This window comes from Papio anubis, chromosome 2 (assembly GCF_008728515.1).
Source record: "Papio anubis isolate 15944 chromosome 2, Panubis1.0, whole genome shotgun sequence".
NCBI classification, from domain to species: domain Eukaryota; kingdom Metazoa; phylum Chordata; class Mammalia; order Primates; family Cercopithecidae; genus Papio; species Papio anubis.
In genome coordinates this window covers 34,302,242-34,327,106 of record NC_044977.1, presented here as the reverse complement: position 1 = coordinate 34,327,106, position 24,865 = coordinate 34,302,242, and the positions used below count along the sequence as shown (strand labels likewise).

The following is a 24,865-nucleotide window of genomic DNA, read 5'->3' as shown; positions in this document are numbered from 1 at the left end:
GGAAGAGTGCCACCTGCTGAGAATCAATCCCCCCGCCCTGTCCCTGTAGTTTTTGAATAACTTGGTAGTTGGGAGCTTCCATGCAAATTTAGACTATTCACAGCCCAGACTGTTGGACGAGAAGACATGGTCTATGCAATATCCCCCAGTAAACCTTAGTCAACCTTCATAGAGGTCTAAGTGATAAGCATTAAACCAACATTTGAAATGTTAAATGGGAAAATCCATTTGGCAGTTAAATTATTTTTATAACTGACCAAAATAGTGTTGTAAAATGAAAGCCTGTTAAGTTAGTAATTGATTTAAAAAAAAAAAAAAGTAAACTACTAAAAAAATAGAGTTTTGTACATCAAAGCTAAATTTGACAGTATTAGGACTGTAATTAATCTTAGAATATCTTCATAATGGGCAACAAAATAAATATTATCTTTTGAAAACAGATACTGTTTATGAGAACATATTGCTATGTGCCATCCATGTGACATGCTGTCTTCCAATTCTGCCTGTGAAATGCTCCATTGAAAGGTGACCCAAAAGTGTTACATGTGTAAACAGACTAACACTATCAGAAAATGATAGAGACAGAGAGGGAGAGAGATATGAACTAGTATTGCTAACTATTGCTAAATTATTGCTAACTATTGCTAAATTATTGGGAAATTCTTCAAATAAGGTTACTTATCATCCACCTAACTTAAAAAACATTTTCCCAGTTGTTATAAAGTTCAAATTAATTTGATTTGTTCCTGAAAAAAATGTCGGTTTGCTTACGATTTAAACTTTTATTTAAGGTAGAAAGTTTCCCTTCTGAGCAACAATTTGCACGCTGAAAGTGGTAAAATCTCTAGGAGAGAAAAAAAAAGCTAATGAAACTTTGTTGTGGAATAGTTCACAAAGACATACAAGATGCGTTACATAATGCAGCCCTTTGTTTGTGGAGCCTCTGACAGAATCCTGCAGTTTTAGCTCAAGCTGAAAGCTGCCACCAAAGTCCTCCCTAACTCCAGACAGCTCTGAGTCTTTTTCCCCACCTCCTGCCATAATTACTCTGGCTTCTGATTAAATCACGCCTTATGTTCAAGGTCACTAACCTAAAACGACCCAAAGCTATTCATTTCTCTCCTCAACAGTTCCCTACTACTTACTTGTAATATTTGGAAGGCTTAAAAATAGCTTCTGTCCCAACTTATGTAGTCTTTTCTCCAAAAGCAAATGATATAATAGTTTCCTAAGTCATGGATTCAAACCTCAGGTGAAAAATTTTAGAAATAATTAGCATGCTAATGAGCCTGTAGCATTGGGGCGAATCACAGTCATACAACCTAAAGGACACAGAAGGAGTCTTATTGCTAGTGGTATTTGACAAATGCTAGTTCCTCACTTAGTTTCAATAGAAGTAGAACTGCATAGTATTGTCTTCATGTTTAATAGAAGACTTGTTTATATCATCTCTTCTTTAAAACATTTATTGTTTGGGGGCTTATTCTACTGTCTTATTTCTTACTTAAAATATGTTGCTATTAATTTTGGAAAATATTTAAAAGTTTGCTTTTATTGTATATAATAATTGAGCTATAATTATATATAATATGTATATAATAATTATATATTGTGTATAATAAGCTACATTGTAACAAATTCTTGTCATATAATTTTTTATTATAGACTCTAATTTTCCTTTTTTTGACCTGGTTTAATCCTCTTTTCTGATACTAATCCAAATTCCCCCCTTCCTTTCTATGTGAGAATTTCATTACATATAAAAGTCTAGCATATTTAATCAAGATGTGAAGCAAATGAATGTTTATTAAGTGCCAAGAATGTGACCAATGTCTGTTATCTAGTTAGGAAGAACAATTTGGTGAATTCAAATTATGAATGTTGTTATTATTACTTTGGTTAGAAATGTGTTCAGCAGCAGGTAGCAAATCCTGACTTGAGTGGTTTAAACAAATAGAGATTCAGTTTTCTCACCTAATAGGAAGTCCAAAAGTTGAGAGGTAGGGAATTCCTGGTATGTGATAAAGTCTGTGCTGACATCTCTGGGATTCTTTTTGTCTTTCTTTCTTACTTGTCGCTTTATGATCACAAAATAGCTGCCACAACTCCAAGCATCATGTCTATGTTCAAAGAGGGAAGGAGGAGGAAACAGAAGGATTGCCTTTTACCTTCCTCTTTGTAACAGGAAAAAAAAGCTTTCTCAGAAACTTGCCTCTCAAGTGGATTGCCACATAGATCTTATTGGCTATAATTGAATCCCTAGGCCACCCTTCTTTGCTAGGGAAGCAAGCAAATTAGAGAATACACTTGTCATAATTGGCTTATAAATTTCAAAACTCATCATCCAGCACTGAGCACATTGCCACTCTGCACAAAATAGAGGTCTGCGGCTAGGAAGAATGAGGGAATGGAGTTTGGGTAGGAAATAGTGCCCACTTCCACTGTAATAGTGAGGGGGAAAGGAAAATTAGCATGGGCTATAAAAAGTAAAAATTAATTTATGGAAGAAGCAGAACATAAGCTGGACTATAATAAAGGAATTCAATCAATAAAATAATGGTAGGATACTCTAATTATAGAAAGAATAAAAGCTTAAAAGCAGGAACACATGTTATATGTGGTAAGTGGCCACTATATTGTGAATTCCATTATTCTTTGAAGATAGGAAATAAGTCTTATTTGTATTTTATTCCTACTGTCTCACACATAGAAGGTGCTTATTGAATCATAGTAAGTAAATGAACAATATTCTAATCCAGAAGTCTAGACATAATTTAAGAAATCATGGAGATAGTAGAACAGAAAATTTAAAATTAGGTCTCCTGTGGGAATACCAAAATAAAGGGAAACACTAACATAGTCTGCATTCACCACAGAACACTTGTTGGGAAGTACTGGAACCTAGGATGCCTAAGCAAGACAGGGCGAGTAATGGAGGCTGAAATACTAAGTTAATAATTTGAATTTGATCTGTGAAACCCCAATTATATTTCTAGAATCATGTTTTTTAAAATACACAAACAATAATCTTTAGCTATCCAGCCATTTAAAGCATCAAGCCTACTGCTGTCTCTTGCTCACTTTTTCTCCATGTTCAGTTCTCTGTGATCTCCAGGAAAACTTTGGAAAAATAAAAAGTAGTGTATTGGAGATCTCTACTGCAGAATAATAGTTTACAGTTATTCAGTTTTTGTTCTACTCCAGTCAAGAAGATTCCAATCAAAAGGATCCTAATCAAGGGGATTATTATATCATTTTAATGAATTAATCCCTTTCTTGTTATAGGGATTTCTCTGTCTCTTGTGACAGTTTTTGGCTGAAAGTCTATTTTGTATGATGTAAGAATAGCCACTCTTACTAGCTTCGGGTTATCATTTGCTTGGAGTATATTTTTCCCACCTTTTACTTTGAGTCTATGTTTGTCCCTAAAGCTAAAGTGTGTTTTTGTTTTGTTTTGTTTTGTTTTGTTTTAGCAGCATATGGTTAGTCTTCTTCTTAATCTATATCTATTCAGTCAGTTTGTATCTTTTGATTGGGGAAGCTAATCCATTTACACTTAATTATTAATAGGTGAGAACTTATTATGCCATTTTTAAATTATTGTCTGGTTGTTTTGTAGTTCCTTTGTCCCTCTGTTGCTGTCTTTTTTGTGATTTGATTATCTTTTGTAGCAATATGCTTTGATTCCTTTCTCTTTATCTTTTATATATCTACTACCGGTGTTTTGCTTGTATTTACCATAAGACTTCCATAAAACAACTTATAATCATCTATTTTAAGATGATAGCAACTTAAATTTGATCACATACAAAATCTCTACTCTTTTACTTCTCCTGTATACACACTTCATGTTATTAGTGTCACAATTTACATCTTTTTATACTGTGTATCTATTAACAAATCATGTTATTATTTTTATAGTTTTGTCTTTTAATGTTTATACCAGAGTTGAAAGTGATTTACACACTATCATTAGAGCACTAGAGCTTTCTAGTATTTGACTATATACTTAATTTTTTTGGCAAGTTTTATACTTTCATCTTTTCATGCTGCTGATCAACATCCTTTCAGCTTAAAGAACTTTTCATGCAAAGCAGGTATAGTGATGGTGAACACCCCTCAACATGTCTGTCTAGGAAAGTCTTTACCTCTTCTTTATTTCTGAAGGATAGCTTTTCTGAGTATACTGTTCTTGGTTGACAGGTTGTTGTTGTTTTTTGATCTTCAGTACTTTGAATATGTCATCTTACTTTCTCTTTGCCTGTGAGGATTCTGCTGAGAAATTTGCTGACAGTCTTATGGGGACTCCCTTGAATGTGATGAGTTGCTTCGCTCTTGTTGCTCTCAAAATTCTCTGTCTTTGACTTTTGACAATTGGATTATAATTTAATTTAATGTAGATCTTTGGAGTTCTTTGGACTTCATGAATCTGGATGTTGATTTCTCTCCCCTGATTTGGGAAGTTCCTTGCCATTATTTCTTTCAATAGGCTTTCTACCCCTTTCCCTCTCTTCTCCCAAGAATTCCCTAATGTGTTTATTGATTCACTTGTTGGAGTCCCATAAGTCACTTAGGCCTTCCTCACTTTTCATCATTCTTTTTTCTTTGTATTCCTGACTGCATAATTTCAAATGATCAGTCTTTGTGTTCACTGTTTCTTTCTTCTGCTTGATTAGGTCTGCTTTTGAACTCCCCTAGTGAATCTTTCTGTTCAGTTTTTGTGTTCTCCAGCTTCAGTAATTCTATTGGGCTCTTTTTTATTGTCTCTATCTCTTTATTTAACTTCTCATTTTATTCTTGTATCTTTTTCCTAATTTTATTTAGCTATCTCTCAGTGTTCTCTTGTAACTCACTGGGCTTCTTTAAGACATCTATTTTGCATTCTTTGTCAGTTAATTCAGGGATCTCTGTTTCTTTCAGGATGGTTATTGGAGATGACTGTTTCTGTTCCTTATAGATTTTCTTTGTGATCCGTACATTTGAAGTAGCAGCTATCTTCCCAGTCTTTATAGACTAGTTTTGATGAGTAGAGACCTTTACCAGTTCATGGTGCTTAATATGAGACAAGATAGAGACAAACACCTTGGGGAGCACAGTCTAAGACTGGGGGCAAGGCCCTTTACACTTCTTTCCTGGCCTTCTCAAGGAAAAGGCTCAGTTCTGCGCTTTTTTCTTATTATACAGAGCAGTGCCAGCTGCAAAAGGATGCCTACTCCTTTTATTTTTTGCTAACTAGCCCTCAGAACCAAGTTCTAGTGGTCGTACAAGGTGAAATGGAAACTGGCTTCACAGACGGCACTCTGAAATGCTGAGAATAAGGCCCCCTTCATTCCCTTTCCTCCCTCGTCAAAGAATAACCTCAGTTCTGCCCCTATTCCTAGTCTTGCAAGGCAGCTCCAACTGTAAGGAGTTGCCTTCCTCATTTCTTTGTTCCTGCCCATCCCTGGGAACAAAGTTCTACAGGTGCATCAGTACTCAGTATGAGGTAATATAGGAACTGACCCAACAGAGGGTTCTCTCAGAGGCCAGAGGCCAGATGCCAGGAAGCCAGATGCACACTCTAATCCCACTTTCTACGGCACAGGAGAAATCATGAGCTGAAGCAATCCTCTCAGTGATGCGCTAAGCCAGTCTGGGGGAAGTAGTGACATGACATTCTAAGGTGAAATTGCACTTTTAACCCATGCAAATGCAACTGCTTTCAGTTTGGGATCCTCTAGGGTACCTCTACTTCTCAGCTACAATCTGAATATATTTTCAAGGTATTTTGGTTCCAACATTGTTTTATCAGTATTTCTGTGGAAGAACGAAAGGTAGAGTTTTCCACTCTGCCATTTTGCTGACTTCACCCCTATTATTTGTTAAGACATTAATTTTACATGAAAAAAAATATGCCATTTGAACTGGCTGATAGACAAAGTGTTAAGATATGCACCACTCAGTAACTTGGCATTTCTAACATGCCTATGGGTCTATAGCTATTTGATTACGTTACTTGTTACTTTAGGCTTCAGCCTTCTTGATTAGGTTAGGATACATCAGATTATTTGAGCTGAATAGTGCTTCTTATTTTGACAGAAGAATATCTATTTTGTTTTAATTCAGTGATGTATTTTCAGTGGCGGATCTTTAAAATAACTCTTGTAAAACTTGTTATATTTTTAGTATTGGACTTAGATAAGTCACTTATCTGGGCCTCAGTTGTATCTGCAAAAAGAGGCAACAGGATTTAACATGGTCTCTAGTTAATTTGAGTTCTAAACTTGTGCGATCTCATTTTTCATTTCAATTCAACATATGTTAATGAATGGAATACTTACATAATGTAAATCAATGAGGTAGAACCTGAGTGGATACAGAGATGAATGTGATTCCTTCATGCAAATAGCTTATAATTTGATGCCTTCAAAATTGAGATGTGTATTCCCCAATACATCCTAGTTCCTTATGTTTGACATGTCATTTATAAATAAGGGTATATTATTTATTTTTTGAAGTGGAAGAAATTTATTTCCTTGTTACTATTTTCATCTCTAGATTTGGAGAAACAAAAATGGGGTCTAAACTATCATTTTAATAATATTGTGCATTTGTATTTCACCTTCATTGCCAAGCATTTAGAAGATTCTGGAATCATTTTCTTATCCATCACTAAAGTAGCCCAGTGCGAGTAGAAAATGACAGTTATTCCCCTTTTAGTAATTAGAAAACTGGACCTGATTTTTCTGGAGTTATATAATATGCCACTGAATGAGAACAGATAAAAATGCAGGAACTCTCAAGACTGCCCAGCCAGGTTCCTTTGTACGTTACAGTTTCTTTTAGTAAGTTCTGCAGAGCCTGATTCCTAAATCATCCTTCAAACCAGATTCTTTCTTATTCCCTATCCAAACAGCAGCATAGCCGTTGATGATTTCAGATATATCAACAGGAAAAAAAATTGTGGTGAAAGAATGGAATGTATGCAGCAAGAAGTGTGCTGTGCAAGCTGTGATACAGTGTACAATGTTTCAGTCTTTAGCTGGAATTAAAATTAGAAGTTGAAAAAACTTGGGGACTCCTCCATCAATCTAATCTAGAAACGTTTGACTGTAGGCCCAGAAGTCCATAATGAAACCTGCCCTTTTGCTAGTTGAGAACATCATTCTGAACATGCCACCTTGGAAACCTTGCATCAGTTCTTGGTATCACTAGAATTTTCCTATCCTGCTTTTGAGAAGAGTCAGTGTGAGAACAAATATACTTCTTTTTACAAATCTTGAAAGTAGATCCTTAGAAATAGGTGATTACATTTCCTTCATAACCTAAATCTTCCTATGTAGTAAAAAAACCATATTCGTGTTTGGTCTCATAGTTTCCTTAGTCAAAAAATTTGCATCTAAAAGCCTAGGAAAATGTTTGGCCTGCACAGTTGAATGTTTAAACAGGTGCGCACTGCACTGGTCTGGCTGAAGAAAGGTAGTCTCCTCCACTTGGAAACCCTGACATTAAGAGAATGATTCTTGTGCCAGCTTTCAGGAAAGCTTGTGAAGAAAAAGTTCAGGTGATTCTTAAGTCTTATTACCTGATTATCAGCCCACGTGCCTCGCTTCCATTCTGTATTCTCATGAAGAAATTGATTTAATAGATTCAAGATATTATTAAATACATTCTGCATTAATATTATATGTCCTCTTTGAATCCAACTGGCAATACAATAGAATTTCATTTTATAAATAACACCTTTCAAGCTAACACTACAGGGCACAGTACAAAAGAATCAAAATAGAACACAAATGCTGTAATCAAATGCAGACCCCAGGAAGGCTGATTAAAAAGGCATGTTGCTAGTAAGAACAGCCGACAGGGTAAGTATAGTGGGTCATAGCAGAAAAGCCAACAGAACAGAAGGGCAAACTAAAATAAAATGGAGTCGCCTGCCTGACAAGGACTTATGACACTCCTTTGTCATCATCTCTTTTTGAACTCAGGAATTGCAGAGGAGAGGGGGGTGTGTATGTGTGTTGGAGGAGAGAACTAAACATAGGGTCATTAAGTTTATCCTCAGTACCACACATAACACAAACAAAAGGAAATCATAAGGATAACCACCTGCAGCTGGCAGAGATGCCTACAGTGTGATTGTGAGACAACCCAACATGGCTTGCTTTGCGGATACCACTGGCTTTCAGAAAACACAACTGTGAAGTAACAAGTAGACCCCTTCCATAGTAGTGAGAACAGATAGTACTGCTGATGGCCAGATGAATGGTGAGAAGGGCGTTCTGTGGCCTTGACCTCAGTATAGTCTACTCTCCATAGAACTCTCCTCACCCAATTAGCTTTTCTGCTGTCAGCCTCTCACAGCCGTACTCCTTGCTAATGTCAGGTGTTTGTGGTTTTAAACCCTACCTCTAATTATAGAGCAAAAGTACCTGTTCCCTTCTTAAGGGAATTAGGTAAAAGTAGGGGAGGTAATTTGGAATATACTCTCTCCCTATATGTAAAACTAGTTCTAACAATGATCACAATGTCATAGTTTACCAAGTTGGTCATTTATTGATGCCTCTCTATTTAATATTAAGGGTAGAACAATATAGGACAAGAATCATAAGAAAAATTTCTAAATATGTATTTTTCTGAAAAACAGTAACCTATATTTGGCCAGGCATGTGGGTAATGCCTGTAATCCCAGCACTTTGGGAGGCCGAGGCAGGCGGATCATGAGGTCAGGAGTTCAAGACCAGCCTGACCAATATGGTGAAACCCCGTCTCTACTAAAAATACAAAAATTAGCCAGGTGTGCTGGCACATGCCTGTAATCCCAGCTACTTGGTAGGCTGAGGCCGGAGAATCGCTTGAACCTGGGAGATGGAGATTGCCATGAGCCAAGACTGCACCACTGCACTCCAGCCTGAGCAACAGAGCAAGACTCCATCTCAAAAAAAAAAAAAAAAAAAACCAAAAAAAAAACCCTATATTTAAGAGCCACCCCTCCACAAAATTGTCATAGAAGAAGAAAATATGAGTTCTAGAGTTAATTAAAAAGAAAAGGAAAGAGAAAGGAAAAATGATAATTGAAGCAATTTTTACCTCAAAGCTTTTGGTTGTTTGTAATGACTCTCCTGATTACCCACTTAGTTGAGATTCTGGCATGAGATCACTGTTGCATAAATTTAGGTCAATAGCTTAGTATTTCTGTACATTTTTTTCTTAAGTAAATTATAAACATGTAATTAAAATGTATGTGGGCAGCACTTGGGGGAAAAGGTTATTGTACATATACTGGTACTGTAACTTTTTAAAATATTCTATTATAGGCATTTATTTACTGGCCTCTTATTTTTCTTAATTCTGACAGTATTTGCTTAACTATGTACAGCGAGTTGGTTTATTAGTAAACGTGAACAGTAGTGCAATCAGTTGAAAATATTGAATTATAATCTCTAATGTGAGTTATTTCATGAAGTGTGTGAGCAAATAATAATGTCTGTGCCAGTTACCAATATATTACCTCCCATTGCCTCCTTCCAAATGTAGTCCTCCTTGCCTGCTCGGCAAAAATGTATCTGGATTATTTGAATATTTTTTCTTTGCTAGCTGGTATGAGGGTGCTTTGTCAGTAGAGCAAGTAGAGAGACATTGCAGAAAGAAGAAATTTTCCTTCCTGGTTGTCATGCACTACTTTGGCAGCCTCCTGCAATGCGCACAGTTTCTCCAGAGCCTGGCTTCTACAATGTAAGCAACTTTTACAGCATCTAGCTCCTGCAGCAAATGCAGCTAACCCCGTACCCAGCAGCTGAAGCACAGATAGCTTCTCTAGTACCTGGTAGGTAGCAGCTACCCCTGGCACCCACCATACACAAACATGTACACACACATTGGGCAATTTATAGCAGAGTGCCTCAGATGAGATACCTCCCTGTAAGTAGCTTTCTTTGGCACCCTAGAGTGCAGGTTCTACTGATGCAGCTCCCCAGCAACTTCTCGCCATTCAATGAGTTATGACTGTGCGTTGTCTAACAAAGTCTGGATCCTGGTCCAGGGGTCCAGAAGATTTTTGTCTTGAGTCCTCCATCTAGATCTCAGCCCAGGGATGGAGGAGACTCTTCCTTGGGTATGCTATCTTAGCCCTACAAATAATGGCTGTTCCTTACATTTGTTATTCTTCTATTCTTTTTTATTTTTTGAGATAAGGTCTTGCTTTGTCACCCAGGCTGGAATGCAGTGGCATGAACACAGCTCACTGTAGCCCCAACCTCCTGGAATCAAGCGATCCTCTCACCTTAGCCCCACAAGTAGCTGGGACTGCAGGCACACACCATCATGCTCGACTAATATTTTGTAGAAACAGCATTTCACTATTTTGACCAAACTAGTCTTCAGCTCGTAGGCTAAAGACCCACCTCGGCCCTAAGTGCTGGGATTACAGGCATGAGCCCCTGCGCCTGGCCCATGTTATTCTTACATTCTTTAAAGTATTCTTTACATCTTACTAGCTACTCTCATTACTTTAATCCCCTGTTATTATTAATAATTTAAACTAAATTTTTCTATTCAAATTGCTGTATGATCTCTCTCTACAAACAGGCCCTGACTGACACATACCCAAAGAATATTAAAATAATCTATATTCTTTGGGAGTAGGAGCAGGTAAATATTATAAGTCATCTTTTTATAGAACAGATTAGTATTGGTACAATGTGCATTATCTAGGGCTGGCTATTAGATGGACAAAAAGTTTTGAGAATTTGCTGCTACACTGGAAAGTGCTACAATAATATGGTGCTATATATTAGTCTAACTGTATATACAGTTTAAAGATCAAATTTTTAAATATTTTACATGATTTTGCTGAGACTTTTTAAAAATGTAAGCTATAATGAAGCAAACAACAAAGGTTGGACTAAAAAATAATTTGTTGACCCTGAAAAGATGTTGCAAAATAATAATTCTATAATGTAAATTTGTATATTATTAATGCTAGGATAATGATAACCATCCTTTATTGAGAACTCAGAAAGTCCTCAATACTTTATATTAATTTATTGGATCCTCATATTAATTAATAGAAGTGGATATTATTATCATCCCTATTTTACAAATGGGAAAAGAAAGACTTGGTAAGGTTAAGGAACTGGCCTGAGGTGTACATATAATAATTTCAGAGCCAAAATGTGAACCTAGATCTGCCTATGAGCCCTGAATCTTAACCACTGCCCCCTGCTTCCAGAATACTGACACTGAAGCAAATGGCAAGTCATTTGTGAAAACAAACGCAGGATACTTGCTTTTGTTGGTTTTCATCAAAGATCTAGAAAAAGAAACTCTGACATATCCATAGAATGTATATAGCACACCCTGAGATATTTCTGAGTTAGCTAACCTATTACTTTTTCTTAACAAAATATGGACAAACTGGATGAACATGGTGATCAAATCCCCAGAACCAAAGTGTTAACAGTGTATCAAAACCCAGCAGCCTTTATTCAGAGCTGAATTGAAGGCAGATGAAATATTAACAGCAGTTCTAACAGCATAAAATGAAATATGAGATCCTGTATCCGAAATTATTAGTAACCTGTTAAAGGAAATGCTGAAAAATGGCAGTTACCAAATTAAAACTGGGAAACAGAGCCCAAATGGGAAATTTCAAAAACTTTGGAGGAAAATAAATGACAGATTGTCCTCTTGGCTCTTATTACTATGCCATCCTAAATCCTACTTGGCAATGGATGGTGGAGGTGAAATAAGAACTGCATTGCTGCCAGTGCTGGTCCTCAGATTTGTAGTCCTAAGTGTCTGTGATGGTGTCTGGGATTGATTGGAAAAGTAGTTGGAAGTCGGTAGCATTTTAGCTTTATCTAAGTTAAAGAGTCTGGAGACTCTTATTATGAAAGGCTTTCTCTCATTTGTGAATTGGCCCCTTTGCTCCACTTTTGGATGGCTGGCTTTCTCCATGCCCAGCTACACTAAATATTCTACATGGGAAAGCTATTTTCCTTAAACGCCTTCAGATTTAAAGCCATCTATTTGGATATGTTGGTGTTTATGACTCAAAATATCTAGCATCAAATAAAAAAAGAGAGATTACAAATACAAAATACCAAGTAGTAAATGAAGGACATATTTTTCCATTAGTAACTGAGAGCATAGAAATTACTATAAGCAGAGTTGTTGAGCAGTTGATGCCAAAGGGAGAAAAAAAAGGAAATGAGCTATAGAACCATAGAATCTTAGTGCTGGCAGAGACTATGGAGTTTATGCAGTCCTACCCTATCATTTTTCAATGAAGAGACTGAGACATGGGGAGTTAAGGGACTTGACTTGCCCAAGACACATAGTTGTTTACTGACAGTCAGGCCAAAAACATTTCCCAACTCCCAGCCCGGAACTGTACAGTTCAGCATGCTACTGCCGTCCTCTACTGAAAATTAACACTAACTCAGCCTGGAACATAGAAGAATTCAGCATCTGTGGGGAGTGAAAGAAAAGATGAATTTAGAGTGGAAATCAGTCTGGGAAAAGAAAAGAGGAAACGGATGATTTGTCATTGTGACTTGTTGGTCAAGGTTGTATAAGATGTTTTTTGTCAGTTACTCCCCTGTGCATTCCCACAAAATACAGTGAAATTATTTGGTTCTAATTCCGCAGGGTTTATATTTATATGTACAGGTTTTATTTGCTTGGCGAATTCTCCATGCACAAGTCATCTCCAGGTGTAGATTGGTTTGTGGATGGCATTGCTATTGAACCTTGTCATTTACATGGGTCTGACTTTCTTTCTCTAGCAGTAAAGTATGCTCCAGGGGAATCTTCTTCATGGGATACTCCTAACTGAGGGTCAGAAGTAGGCTTACGATGTAAGAATTATCTTCTGTTAACCCTTGTATTGTTAACCTCATGGAAAACTTGGGCCATATGTGGGACTTTTAATCAGGCTAATGAGATAGGTGAAATAATTTTCTTTGTTTGGAAGCACAGAGTAATTTGAAGTAAACCAGTAGCAAATAAGATACAATAAAAATGTCCCAATAGGATCCCCTGTGAAATAGCATTGTAGCAGTATAGATCTTCTAGTTTAGTCAAATATTTTTCAGAACAGAGCAACCAGAAATGAGAGAATCAGATAATATGATGAAAACTACAGATGGAATGCTTTGCATGAAAAGTGATTATATACAATAGAGGCCTTAGGAGTGGGTAGGAGTAGAGTTGGAAAAGAGTGGGTAACTGAAATAAGAGAAGATAATGCTTGACCAGGTCTAGCAAAATATTCCCTGCCACAACCGCTATTCCATGAAGAGATTGAGCCAAGAGGCCTGAATAAACTAACCTTAAGTTCAGAGTTGCCATTATTGTGGGAGGCATCAGGGAGAGCACATCCGGATTTGTGTTACACAGTAATCACTGCTGGGTGTCAGCATTCATCAGCCAGATGGTCAGACCTACAATTAATCAATTAGGCTGCGATGATCAACTGGACTACGTTTTCCCCTTTGGTAAAAAGCCCTCATCATGCGGTTAAGGCCAATAACACTTTTATCCTGTTGCTTTTGGAGAAGCTTCTAAAAATTCCTCTTTTCTTTTTTGGGCCTCTAGTTACTGGACAACTGTTAGGCTCCAAGTTGCTTTGACAACATAGATACCCAAATTCAAGGATTTCACATAATAGATTTCCAACATCCTGTGTCTTCAAGTATAATGTTTAACGTACCCAGACAGAAATAATCTTTTTAAAGCAGCATTGTCAGCAGTGTTACTCAACTGATTTTACTAAAGTCTTCATATTGATTCCACTCAATCCAGTGGAACAATGCTGGAGGGGATTCTTTCACTGGGTACTTATACAGATGATATGATGTGATAATCAAATAATATGAATAATAAGCAATTTACTGAATGTTCGCCATGTGACAGGTACCGCTGTGATAAGGGTTGATGAACATTGATTCAGTGCTTACAATGATTCCATGAGGATGACAATATTATTCAAAGAGGGAGAAACTGAGACTAGAAAGTTCATTTGCCCAAGGTTAAACAGTTAGTAAATATGTGTTGAGATGACTTAATACCCTCTGAAATGAAAGCTGAAAGTTTATTTTACATTTTCTTACCCATATACATCTGTACATCTCTAAGGGACAACATTTAGGAACTATGTGGTGGGTCCTCATTATTCCTCTTGAAAGGACTTTAAAGAAATATTTTAGTTGTGTTCCCCAAGTCTGTTGCTCTCCTTCTGTTTTCCATGCTGTTTTATTCTACATCATGTGACTTGAGATTGCTTTCTTCCGTCTTTATGGCCATTACTATCATTTCCTGACAATTATCAGTCTCCACCTTGGTATCTTCATCTAGATATGATTTCTCTAAGTCTGTTCAGATACCAAGACTTTTTTGTATCAGTTGACTTATAGAGCAATTTGCCTCCTCTGAAACAAAACGTCTATCACTATTTTTTTTTATGTTGAACCTTGGTTTTCTGTCTATTTTATTTTCCCTCTCCCCTTGCTATATTACAATACTACTGCAGAGGGAGAGGTGTTTGAAGTCCTGTTAGTGGGAACATCACTTCTTGATGGAGGTTTAATGGAGGTCTATGCTGGTCCCATTGAGTAGAAATATGGTCACAGTGTCATAGTTCCCCTGTGTTTTATCATTAACTGGTATCTCTCTTTTCTTTAAGCTCTTCTCTATCCCCTCCCAAGCTCAATTTAAAGAGTACTCCTCTTTAACCATTTCATACAGGCTATATACAGACACTGTTAACCCTAATGTACTTGAGGTATCAGACTCATAATTGTATTATTTTATGAAATATGAGGCTTTTCTTGCTATTTAACTGCAGTGCTTTGCATTTTATTTGTTTTGCTACTTACTGAATTGGGAAAACAGTGCGAAAATACTAGGATAGTATATAGGAAATCACCATTTCTTAATCACGTTTGGGAGCATGTGGAATAAGATATTTCAGAAACCTTAATGAGCATCTTTTATCCTCCAGGGCTCTACCAGCACCCTCTTTTTCTGCCTGTGGCACTCTGTTTTGTCCTTGCTATGTTTGGTAAGCAGCTTTTTTTTCTCTTGATGCTTCTTTTCTTACAGTCCTACAATCTTCACCCCAGAGCTGATGAGGCGCTTTCATTTTGACCTGCAGGATTTCTGATATTGCAGAACAGAGCCCTGCCATCTAGACTGTCTTTCTGCTTCATTTTGCTCCTGACCTAAACCCCCCTGCTATTCCAGGCCTGGCCTCTCATGACCAGAGACTGCTGACTCATCCTGGCCTGTGCCAAGCTGTGCAGTCGCTTAGTGATGTGGACAGGAGTCGAAGGACTAGAATGAGATCACTGAACTCATTTCACTTGTTGCTTACGGTACAGTCCAGCATGAGCTGGAAATGTAGGAACCTCAGCCTCCCGAGCAGAAAGAGTAAGTAGATAAAACACACCGCATCACCAAGTCCTCAACAAGCAGTAGTCGGGTGGCGGGTGGGGGCTCGCTCTATCATGGCCGTGGCTAGGGCATTCTGGTTCATCAGGAGTTTTCCTTTGTCCTCTCTTCTTCCTCTTCTCCACAGTCGTACCCTTCCCCCCTTCCCTGAACTTCCCTTCTGAAAATGTCTGGATGGTACAGCAGTGATCTGGGCAGAAATGAAATTTGGCTAATAAGCAGCCTCTGCACAAAATTCTGGAACAGTGACACTGTTGAAATTGCTTAGTTTAGTTTGTCTACTGGGAACTCACATGAACTTCCCAACAGAATTCAAGGGGATGAAATCTTTTTTGTTCTGTTTTGTTCTCCTTTCCTTTTTGATTCTCTTTTTCTTTCTGTTTTGAGGGAGGTAGTTTCAGGAGACATGGCTGCATTCTGGTGTGGTGTAAAGTTTTCCGTCGGGAGACAATAATGTACATTCCTCTGGCAGGACGGGATGGGTTTTTTTTTGTTTCTCTTACTGTTGTTTATTTATAAGACATTTCCTCCCAGTTAGTGGAAGTTAGATCGTAAGAGGCTCCAGTGATTTTCCTTCCACCTCCCCTCCCTAATTTCTGTGCTTCAGCACTCTGGAACACTGTGAACTCGACAAACTAATCAGAGCAGGGAGCTTAACAGCCAGGCCTGGACACCCTCAAGAGACTGTGTGCTGATTCTCAGTCGTCACTCCTTGGATCAGGAACCACAGTCCTGGTGAGTGGTGAGGTTCCAGAATTTGATGTGTCAAGGATTTTATTCTTGGTGTCTCTAAGGCAAGCAGGAAATAAAGGGTGTTTTTAAAACAAACAAGCAAAAAATACAATTAAAGAAATACTACCAAACAGTCAAATGGAATGATGAAGATTTTTAGCGGGCACAACTGAGAGCACTCTACGGACAATGGCAGAGCCTTGAGACTATGCTCAGGAGCAGCCTGCAGGCATAGGTTTCATACTGCCACCGATGGATGTCAGCCTTGACATGCCTAGCAAACATGCTTGTGGGGGGAGGAAGATAGGTGAGTGGGGGCAGGGAGGTAGTATTCAGGGAGGTAGATGGGGGAAGTGAAAGTGGGATTAATTGTTCATTTGGAGTCTCACTCCACCAGCTTTCCATGCATTTCTGTTCTGAGTATTTACATTATGCTCACAGTACTTACATACCCAGCTAAGCAGGAAAGAATATCTATATTGGATGTAGAGCAAACATTCTTGCTAATACTGTTCTAAAGATCACTTTGCTAACTGGTTGCTTTTAAATGTTAGGGAACCTCCCCACACCCGACCTTTGGAAAATATGATTTGTCACACCCTCTTCTTTATTCTTCTGCATTCATAGTATCAAGCAGAAGAATGCAATGAGAATCCTTATTTGGTTCCGGGGAAATTTATCATCCTGCCACAGGAAAACTAAATGACTGTCCTCACAGTATTAAACCCAAATATAGTGTTGTCCTCAATATAAGGGACACTGGTTGAGAGTGCTCTGGGAAGCTGTCGAAGGAATGGAGTGGGGGTGGTTGCATCCTGTCTGATGTGAGACTAGCAGAGGAGTCCACAGACCAGCTTTCATAGCCAAAATGTGCCTTCCATATCCTTCTTAATAACTCATACTCTCCCTAAAAGTAGAATTCCTATTGGAATGTGTTTTTACCCTTTACCATCAGGTCCCTGCTTAGTTTCTTTTCTAGAGGTATTCCATCTTACTGAGTTTTCTCATATTCTTTCTAATTTCAAGAATCTGGTATGTTCTAAAATATTAAGTGTGGAAAAAACAAAAGAAGAAACAAAAACCAGAAAAAAAAACATGGTGGCCATAAAAGCATTTGACTGTGTGGCAGCATCTGAAGTGAATTGCTTTTTGGAAAGAGGGGGAGTCTTTGATGTCCCCAATATGGTTCTCATAGGCTGAAACTTCCAGGAATCACAACCCAGCCTAAGGGGCACTTACTCGATGTTCTTAAATTTTAGGAGAGAGATGCTATTTTATTGTTTTAGTTGTCCTTGCTATTAACACATTGTCAGTAGATTTCTCCTAGAAGTTTAAAATACTTTAGCAATGGATGATTTTACATTTAACCAGATGTGCATTGTATGTGCCTGTTGCATGTACTCTTGTCCAAGCTGGTACAGTGATCCAGCATATTACATTGGTACTCAGCTTTGGAATTTTGTCTGCTATACTGAGTGATTCAGATTCTTAACCATAGAACTCATACATGCTCGTATATCCCAAGTTTCCTTTAGAGACTGACCTCTGCTACAGCCCTATCAGGTTTGTCAGTGGCCTCGAGGACAGAATCAGCTTCCTATCACAATTCCTATAGTTTGTGAGGCACATTAAATTCCTCAGCTGTCATTGTGATAGGAAATAGTCTCAGAGTTTTATTAGGGCTAGTATGGTAAAAGTTTAATGTTGTATTAATAGTAAAGTTTGCCTATTGTAGTTAGCTCATGTTAGTTAGTACTACACTATTTATGTGAATTTCTTGGGTAATTTTCATTAGTTATCTTGTTTTCTAAAGAAAAAAAGTTTAAAGGGAAATGGTGTTAAATGTTTACAATATGGTATAAAAAATGTAACTAGATCTAAGGCCATAACCACCAAGACCTACATAGGAGGTTAACATTCCTCAGTTAATATTCAAACTGCGCAGACTCCCAGGAAAACTATCTCATAGTCTCTGGTAGGGATGTCTATTAGAACTGCACTGAGGGCAAGCTAGATCTCTAACGCTTTGAAAACATGTTATTATTGACTGCATAGGAAATTATATAAGCCACTTTAAGCAGAGAATAGGTGAAAACACATATTTAAGAGTATTCCCAAGACATGACATTTTAAAAAAATATAATCTGCCAGAGAGGTTTCTCTTATAGTGGCTGAGATCTGGAGTTCCAAGTGGCCGTGGAAGAATTTCATGACTAAATTGAAATATATAAGAAGTCAGAATTTGATTAGTATACCTGCGATACAAAGGCAAGACAATGATGTATTTCTTTGTGTTTCAATGGCTATATTAATATTACCTATTTTTTCAATACCTTGATTATAAGCCTTCACAATGTACTATCAGTAACTCAGTTTCCTAGTGCTAACCTGGAAATTCGAATTTCATTAAATTAGTAAGGATGCATGTTGTGAAATGTATATTTCCTTGCGTGCACATTTTGGCTGTAAGTACTTCCTATACGCTATATTCATTTAATTAGGCAGTCGCAAATATACACAAATGAAATTGCTAAATAACAGAATTGTCACTACCCCAATAAGAAGTTGTTCTTTCTTATTTGTATAGAAATGGTTTTTAGTATTTATGTGATTCCCCTAAGAAAGACATATATTTTAAAACCTTAAAAAGGAGTTGATTGCTTGCATCATATGATTGTATATGTATGTTAGCTTATAAATGCCTACATATATGCACAACCATATATCTATGTTCAACTATTAAAAATATGACCAAATTCTAGACAGGCTTACTTGCCTTTGATTTCAGTCAAATGTTTTCATCATAATGACCATAAATGAAGTATAGTTGACTTTTTGTCATGCTGACAACACCGAAAGTTTACACAAATATTTATGAACAGTATTTGCAAAAAGAAAGATGTAGTTAGCTGATAAGTTTGGTAATTATCCATCAGCAAATATACACGTTAGCTTATCAACCTAAATTCTATTATGTACAACTTCAAAATATTAATTGCTGTATATATAAAGCAGTTTAAAATTAAGTAGAAAGAAATTAATTGATATTATCTTAAAATTGAGCATACATTTAATGAATTCATTTTATTTTATAAAACTGAGTACATATACAAATGATCCCATTTATTCTATTTTCTCAGCTATTTTACTGTATGTTAAATATTTTGATGCTGTATTTACATATTAGCATCAGCAACCATAATTTTTCTGATACCTTTTCACGATCAGCCAAATCATATCCTTGACAAGTCACACTTTTTCTCTGAAATTTTCTATAAAACCCAAATTAAAAGTGATCTGACATTGGTAGCATTTTACAAATCTATCTTCATTTAGCATTTATATATGTTTTTAATTTGAAGTTTTTCTATGTATAAAACTGCAGGTGGTTAGAGGGCAGGTTTTGTGTTTTAGGTTTGTTAATTTCTCTCCCAAACAATGTCAGATTGCCTCAGTCTGAGTGGAGAATCAATGAATAGGTGATGAACGAATGAATATCTACATGGCAGTGCATTGACAGTGAATACATCTTGCTTATCATGACGAAAGAAACGGCCGGACACAGTGGCTCATGCCTGTTATCCCAGCACTTTGGGAGGCCGAGGCGGGCAGATCACCTGAGGTCTGGAGTCGAGATAAGCCTGACAAACACGGAGAAACCCCCTCTCTACTAAAAATACAAAATTAGCTGGGCATGGTGGCACGTGCCTGTAATCCCAGCTGCTCAGGAGGCTGAGGCAGGAGAATCGCTTGAACCTAGGAGATGGAGGTTGCAGTGAGCCAAAATCACACCATTGCACTCCAGCCTGGGAAACAAGAGCGAAAAAAAAAAAAAAAAAAAAAAAGAAAAGAAAAAGAAAAAAAAGAAACAGGTCCATGTCTAGAACACAAATTGGTAGAGTCTTCGATATCTGAGCCTCCCTAACTCCCGTGTTAGATCTTCCAACTATCTGACAGCATTTCCAACCATTTGCTAAGGTTACTTCTCTAATCCCCACAATGCTTGGGTAATTTCTGATGGAACATGGGATCTTGAATTTGCAGTAGTTCCATTAATTTTCCTGGACTTATGAGAGTGACTAAATATCCAGCTTGATCAGCTCATGTAGTCACAAAGTACCAGACCTACCTATAATGCATCACATTAACCAACAGTCTCTCCAGCTTGTCAATACTTGCTTATAGTTACTCACTGGTTCTTCCTTTCCTCAGACTCCACATCTGTGGAGGTCAGGCTGATGTCAGTTATGGAAAGGCATGAAGACTGGCTATGGATGCCCTGTGAACTAGACAGGAGAGAGGCGGGGCAGACATACAGCACAATAAAGAGCAGGGGCAAGAAGACTGGCAGCCAAATCATTTGCACTGTCTTAACAAGCACTAATTAAATGCCCTGTTTGAGGTAAATAATAGCTGAAAATAGCCTAGTGCAGTTGTTTCTCATCAATGAGTAGAGAAATTGGTGGAATCGCTTAGTGCTGTTTCATTCATTAAGCTGCAGCACACTAAGCCTTCTTCAGAGGAGAGGGGCATCAAGTCGAGCTAGCCTCTAAAGTACCATTTGCTAAATTCCCATTCTAGCACCCTAGATGGTATTCTGCTGACAAAAATCACATCCAGAGAATAACTGTACATACTACAAACTGACCCTAATAAACAATTTTAAAACCCCAAAATATTGTGTATAATAAAGCATGCTTTAATCTTACCCATTTTCAATTGTCAATCAACTTAGCAATCCCCAAACTATATCTAATTCTGTCCCCTAAACCAATTTTTTTCCTGGAGTTTATATATATAGAATATTTCTTTTCATCTCTTTATTTTCCCTACTCACTCTCTGGTAAACTGAATTCCTAGATGTAAGCAGCCATAGAAAGAAAAGTGATTCACGTAATGGATAATTAACCCTTGAACAATGGAAAGTTAACTCTCCATAGAAATGCCAAAAACTGAAATGTTTTGTTATTGAATTTATTCTCCTTTGGGAGTTAACACTAATGGAGAACATCTCCATTAGTACAAACCTGGCACCAAACAACCTGTTCATCCTTAAGCTATGAATGCTGCACTCACGTTCCAGTTCATTCTGGCAGGATTTGTAATACGATGTCCTCTTGGGTAGTCATGTACAAACCACTCTGAGGGACAAAATTATATGAATGCCTAATCCACTTGTGAAAATGAAAGAAAGGGGATCTTTTTATGAGAAACACCTAATATGGAAAGACATAAATTGTAATAAAAAGTGTTAGCACCTTCCACCTCCTGCTAATTGCAGTCCTAGTCAAGAGGAAGCAAAATTATATAACAAATGTTAGAGGTACATCATGAACAAAGTGCAAAGAATTGTCTGTTCCTTTCAATAGTGAATTGAAAAAGAGTAGCAAACCTGTTTAAGCTATGTATAGTCGCTTTAATTTTGGCTCCTAACCTTTCTGGGACTCATCTATTTCATTTGTCTAATGAGGATAATAGTAACCTATTAAACTTACTGTACACAGACTGTACTGTACACAGACTGTTTCTCCATTATATTCATTAAACATGGATTTAACATTAATTCATTCATTCACCCATTTATTTTTTAGTTTAAGAGACATTTTTGGGCCAGATGCAGTGGCTCACACCTATAATCCCAGCACTTTGAAAGGCCGAGGCAGGAGGATCCCTTGAGCCCAGAAGTTTTAGACCAGTCGGGGTAACATAGCAAGATCTCATCTCTACTAAAATTTTTTAAAAGTAGCCAGGCATGATGGCACATGCCTGTAGTCCCAGCTAGTGAGGAGGCTGAGATGGGAGGATCCCTTATCCCTTGAGCCCAGGAGTTTGAGCTTGCACTGGGCTGTGATTGCACCACCATACTCCAGCCTGGGCAACAGAGCAAGACTGTGTATCAAAAAAAGAAAAAGAAGAAGAAGAAAAAAAAAAGAAAGAAAGAAACATTTTTGAATCCCTACTCTATGTCAGTTATTATTCTAGAAGCTAAAGATTAATTTATTAATAAATATTTATTGAGGCATTCATATTATGTACAACACTATTCCAGGGACTGGGGATACTGCAGTAGATTTTTTAAAAAACAAATCTTTGTTCTCCTAGTACTTCCTTTCTAGATAGGAGAGACAGAAGATAAAATATATTTATGTAAAATATGTGGCATTTTATCATAAATGCTATGGAGAAAATTTAAAGAGGAGAAAGAGTGTGTACATGTGTGTTGGTGTCAGGGATAAGTTTGCAATTTTAAATAGGATGGAGAGGTAGAGAGGGAAGTCTTCATCGAGGGGACAGCATTTGAGAAAAGACCTCGATGAAAGTGAAGAAGCAAGTTTTGTGGATATCTAAGCAAAAGCATTTTCAGCAGTGGAACCATCAAGTGCAAAGGACTTGGACATGAATGTATCTGGAAAATCTGAGTGATAACAAGGAAGTCTGTGTGGCAGACTCTGAGTGGGTAAGCAGAAGACTAGTAGAAGATGAAGTAAGGGAGATAAGGGTGTCTGATCACATGGACCCTAATATGCTGTTGTGAAGGCATTGGCTTTGTCATTTACGATATAAAGATGAATACAACATGGTCTCAAGTTGCTCACTAGAGGAGAGACAGATAGGGAAACAAGTTGGGGTAATCCCATTATGCTAAGTGCCATAACTGAAGGATGTTCAAGGAACCCTGGAGGCACAAAATAGTGAGTGTTCAGCTGAACGTATCTTGGAGTAGGGGATCAGAGAAAGTTTCACGGAAGAGCTGATAAATCCATGCTGGGACTTGAAGGATTTTCCCAGATGGTCAGAGGGAGGAAGAGCATTCAGTAAGGGGGCCAGCAGGGGCAAAGGCAGTTAACTAGAAATAGCATGGCAGAGCTGGGGAACACTATCACTGATGTGTAGTAGGGGAGTACAGACAAACGATGCTGTAGATGCAGGCAGGGAACAATCATGTTGGACCCTGATTGCCATGCAAAGAAGTTTTAACTTCATCTTGTGGCATTTGGGGAGCCATTAAAAGGTTTTAAGTAGAGAAGGTTAATGATGAAATTGTGTGATACAGGATCACCCTGGCAGCAGGGAGAGGATAGATTATAGGAATGGGAGAATAGAGGCAAGAAAATGAGTTAGGAGGCAACTGAAAGTGTTCAGACAGGAAACAATGAAGCCCTGAACTAGGACAATAACTGTGGGAATAGACAGAGAGGAGGAGACATGTTCAAGAGATAGGCAAAATTGACACAATTTAATAACCCTTGGGCTGGGCATGGAGAGAAGGAATTTTGGATTGCTCCCAGGTTTCTACCTCATACAACTAAGCAAGAAAAGCTATGAGGAGGAAGAGCAGATTTTGGAGGATGGGGGAAGATTACAAACTTGCTTTTGAATGTGTTTAATTTGGGGGTGTTAGGGGAGCATCCAGACTGGCAGTTGGATTTAGTCGGAATGCTGGAGATGAGTCAGGGACAGAGTTTGGCAGTCATCTGAATCATCCGAATCATGGTAATAGTTAAAATTATGGAGTGGACATTTCTCAGGAAAAATATATCGAAAGATAACAAAAGGGAGAAGGTCTTTTATATACAGTGCATTTCTGGAATGGAGAGAGGAAGAGGAGCCTGCAGAGAAGATTATCATGAGCAACTATTATATGCCAGTCATTGTGCTAGATAGTGGGAGAACGAAGATGACTGGCACCCAGATCCTGCTGCAGAAGTGTCCATAGCTTGTCCAAATATAAGAGGTTCTTATTACTATCATCACCAACCATAGGATAATGCTAACAGAGGCAATGCCCAAACTTAGCTAGGAAAATCGTGCAAAATATTTGATCGGCACCAAGGGAGATGATTATAAAGGCAAAATCCTGGAAAGTTTGCTGCATGCATTTTTGCTATACAGCTCATTTCTGATCTTTCTAAAGCTTGTATGTGTATGTTCCAGTGTTAGCATGGGTTCAAGCTATTGGCAAAACAAGCCAGGTGTAAATTATGGTAGAATTGAAATCGATAGTGCTTTGAAGCACTGGAGTGCCCAGTTCACATCAGGGCGTGCGTCTGTGTTCACTGAAACATGGCTATCAAGTGCACCCCGAGTCATTAGATGTGTTATCCAGTGAATAACAGCATAATGATATTTTAGCAGAGCAGCCTTATGATAAATTCTGCTTTAGTGAAACTCCATATACAGAGCAATTTCTCCTGGCCGTGTACATTGCATGGCAAAGAAAGGATATCCTGCTGCGTATCAGAAGGCTGTAATTTCATTTAGGGGTTCTATTGACATCGTAAACTGCAAGAGCAGAGCTCAAGTGGCTATTTAAGTCATAGGAGCTTCAAGCTAAAATTACTGCCTAGTCCTAATCGCCACCTCCAGGGGACTCCTGCCTATACATATGTGCTTTATGTTTCTATCTTTGTATCTATAAATACTCAATCACTCCAGAGGCTGAGGTGATAAGCTGTTCTAAAATATGACAGGTATCTGTCACGTTTGCAGCTGGCACAGGCTTAAGGGCTAAAAGCAGTTATATTATTCATTGATGGTCAAATGATAAAAGGGGCCAGAACTCCCCAACAAAGTTCAGAGTACAGGTGTTCTTGTTTCTCTGCTTTAAGACATTCTCTACTCAGTTAAAGGTGAGGATCGTCCAGCATATTGAGGCTAGAAAAAAAGGAACTTTTACATTTACCTGTACAGCAAGGTT

General features: G+C 37.8%; 1 protein-coding gene across 35 annotated transcripts in view; it reads left to right on the top strand.

Moving 5' to 3' along the window:
• Positions 1 to 24,865, top strand: part of ZBTB20 (zinc finger and BTB domain containing 20) — an 816,756-nt gene that overhangs the window by 503,976 nt on the left and 287,915 nt on the right. For 3 of the 35 annotated variants that reach the window (XM_021933013.2, XM_021932957.2, XM_021932970.2), the window contains exon 1: positions 10,243 to 15,414. The exons of 28 other annotated variants lie outside the window; for them this stretch is intronic. The gene's annotated coding sequence lies outside the window, so the exon portion shown is untranslated. Of the gene's footprint in view, positions 1 to 10,242; positions 16,171 to 24,865 lie in introns of those variants that run through there. 4 more of the 35 variants (XM_021933004.2, XM_021932944.2, XM_021932948.2 and 1 more) reach the window with 2 other exon arrangements.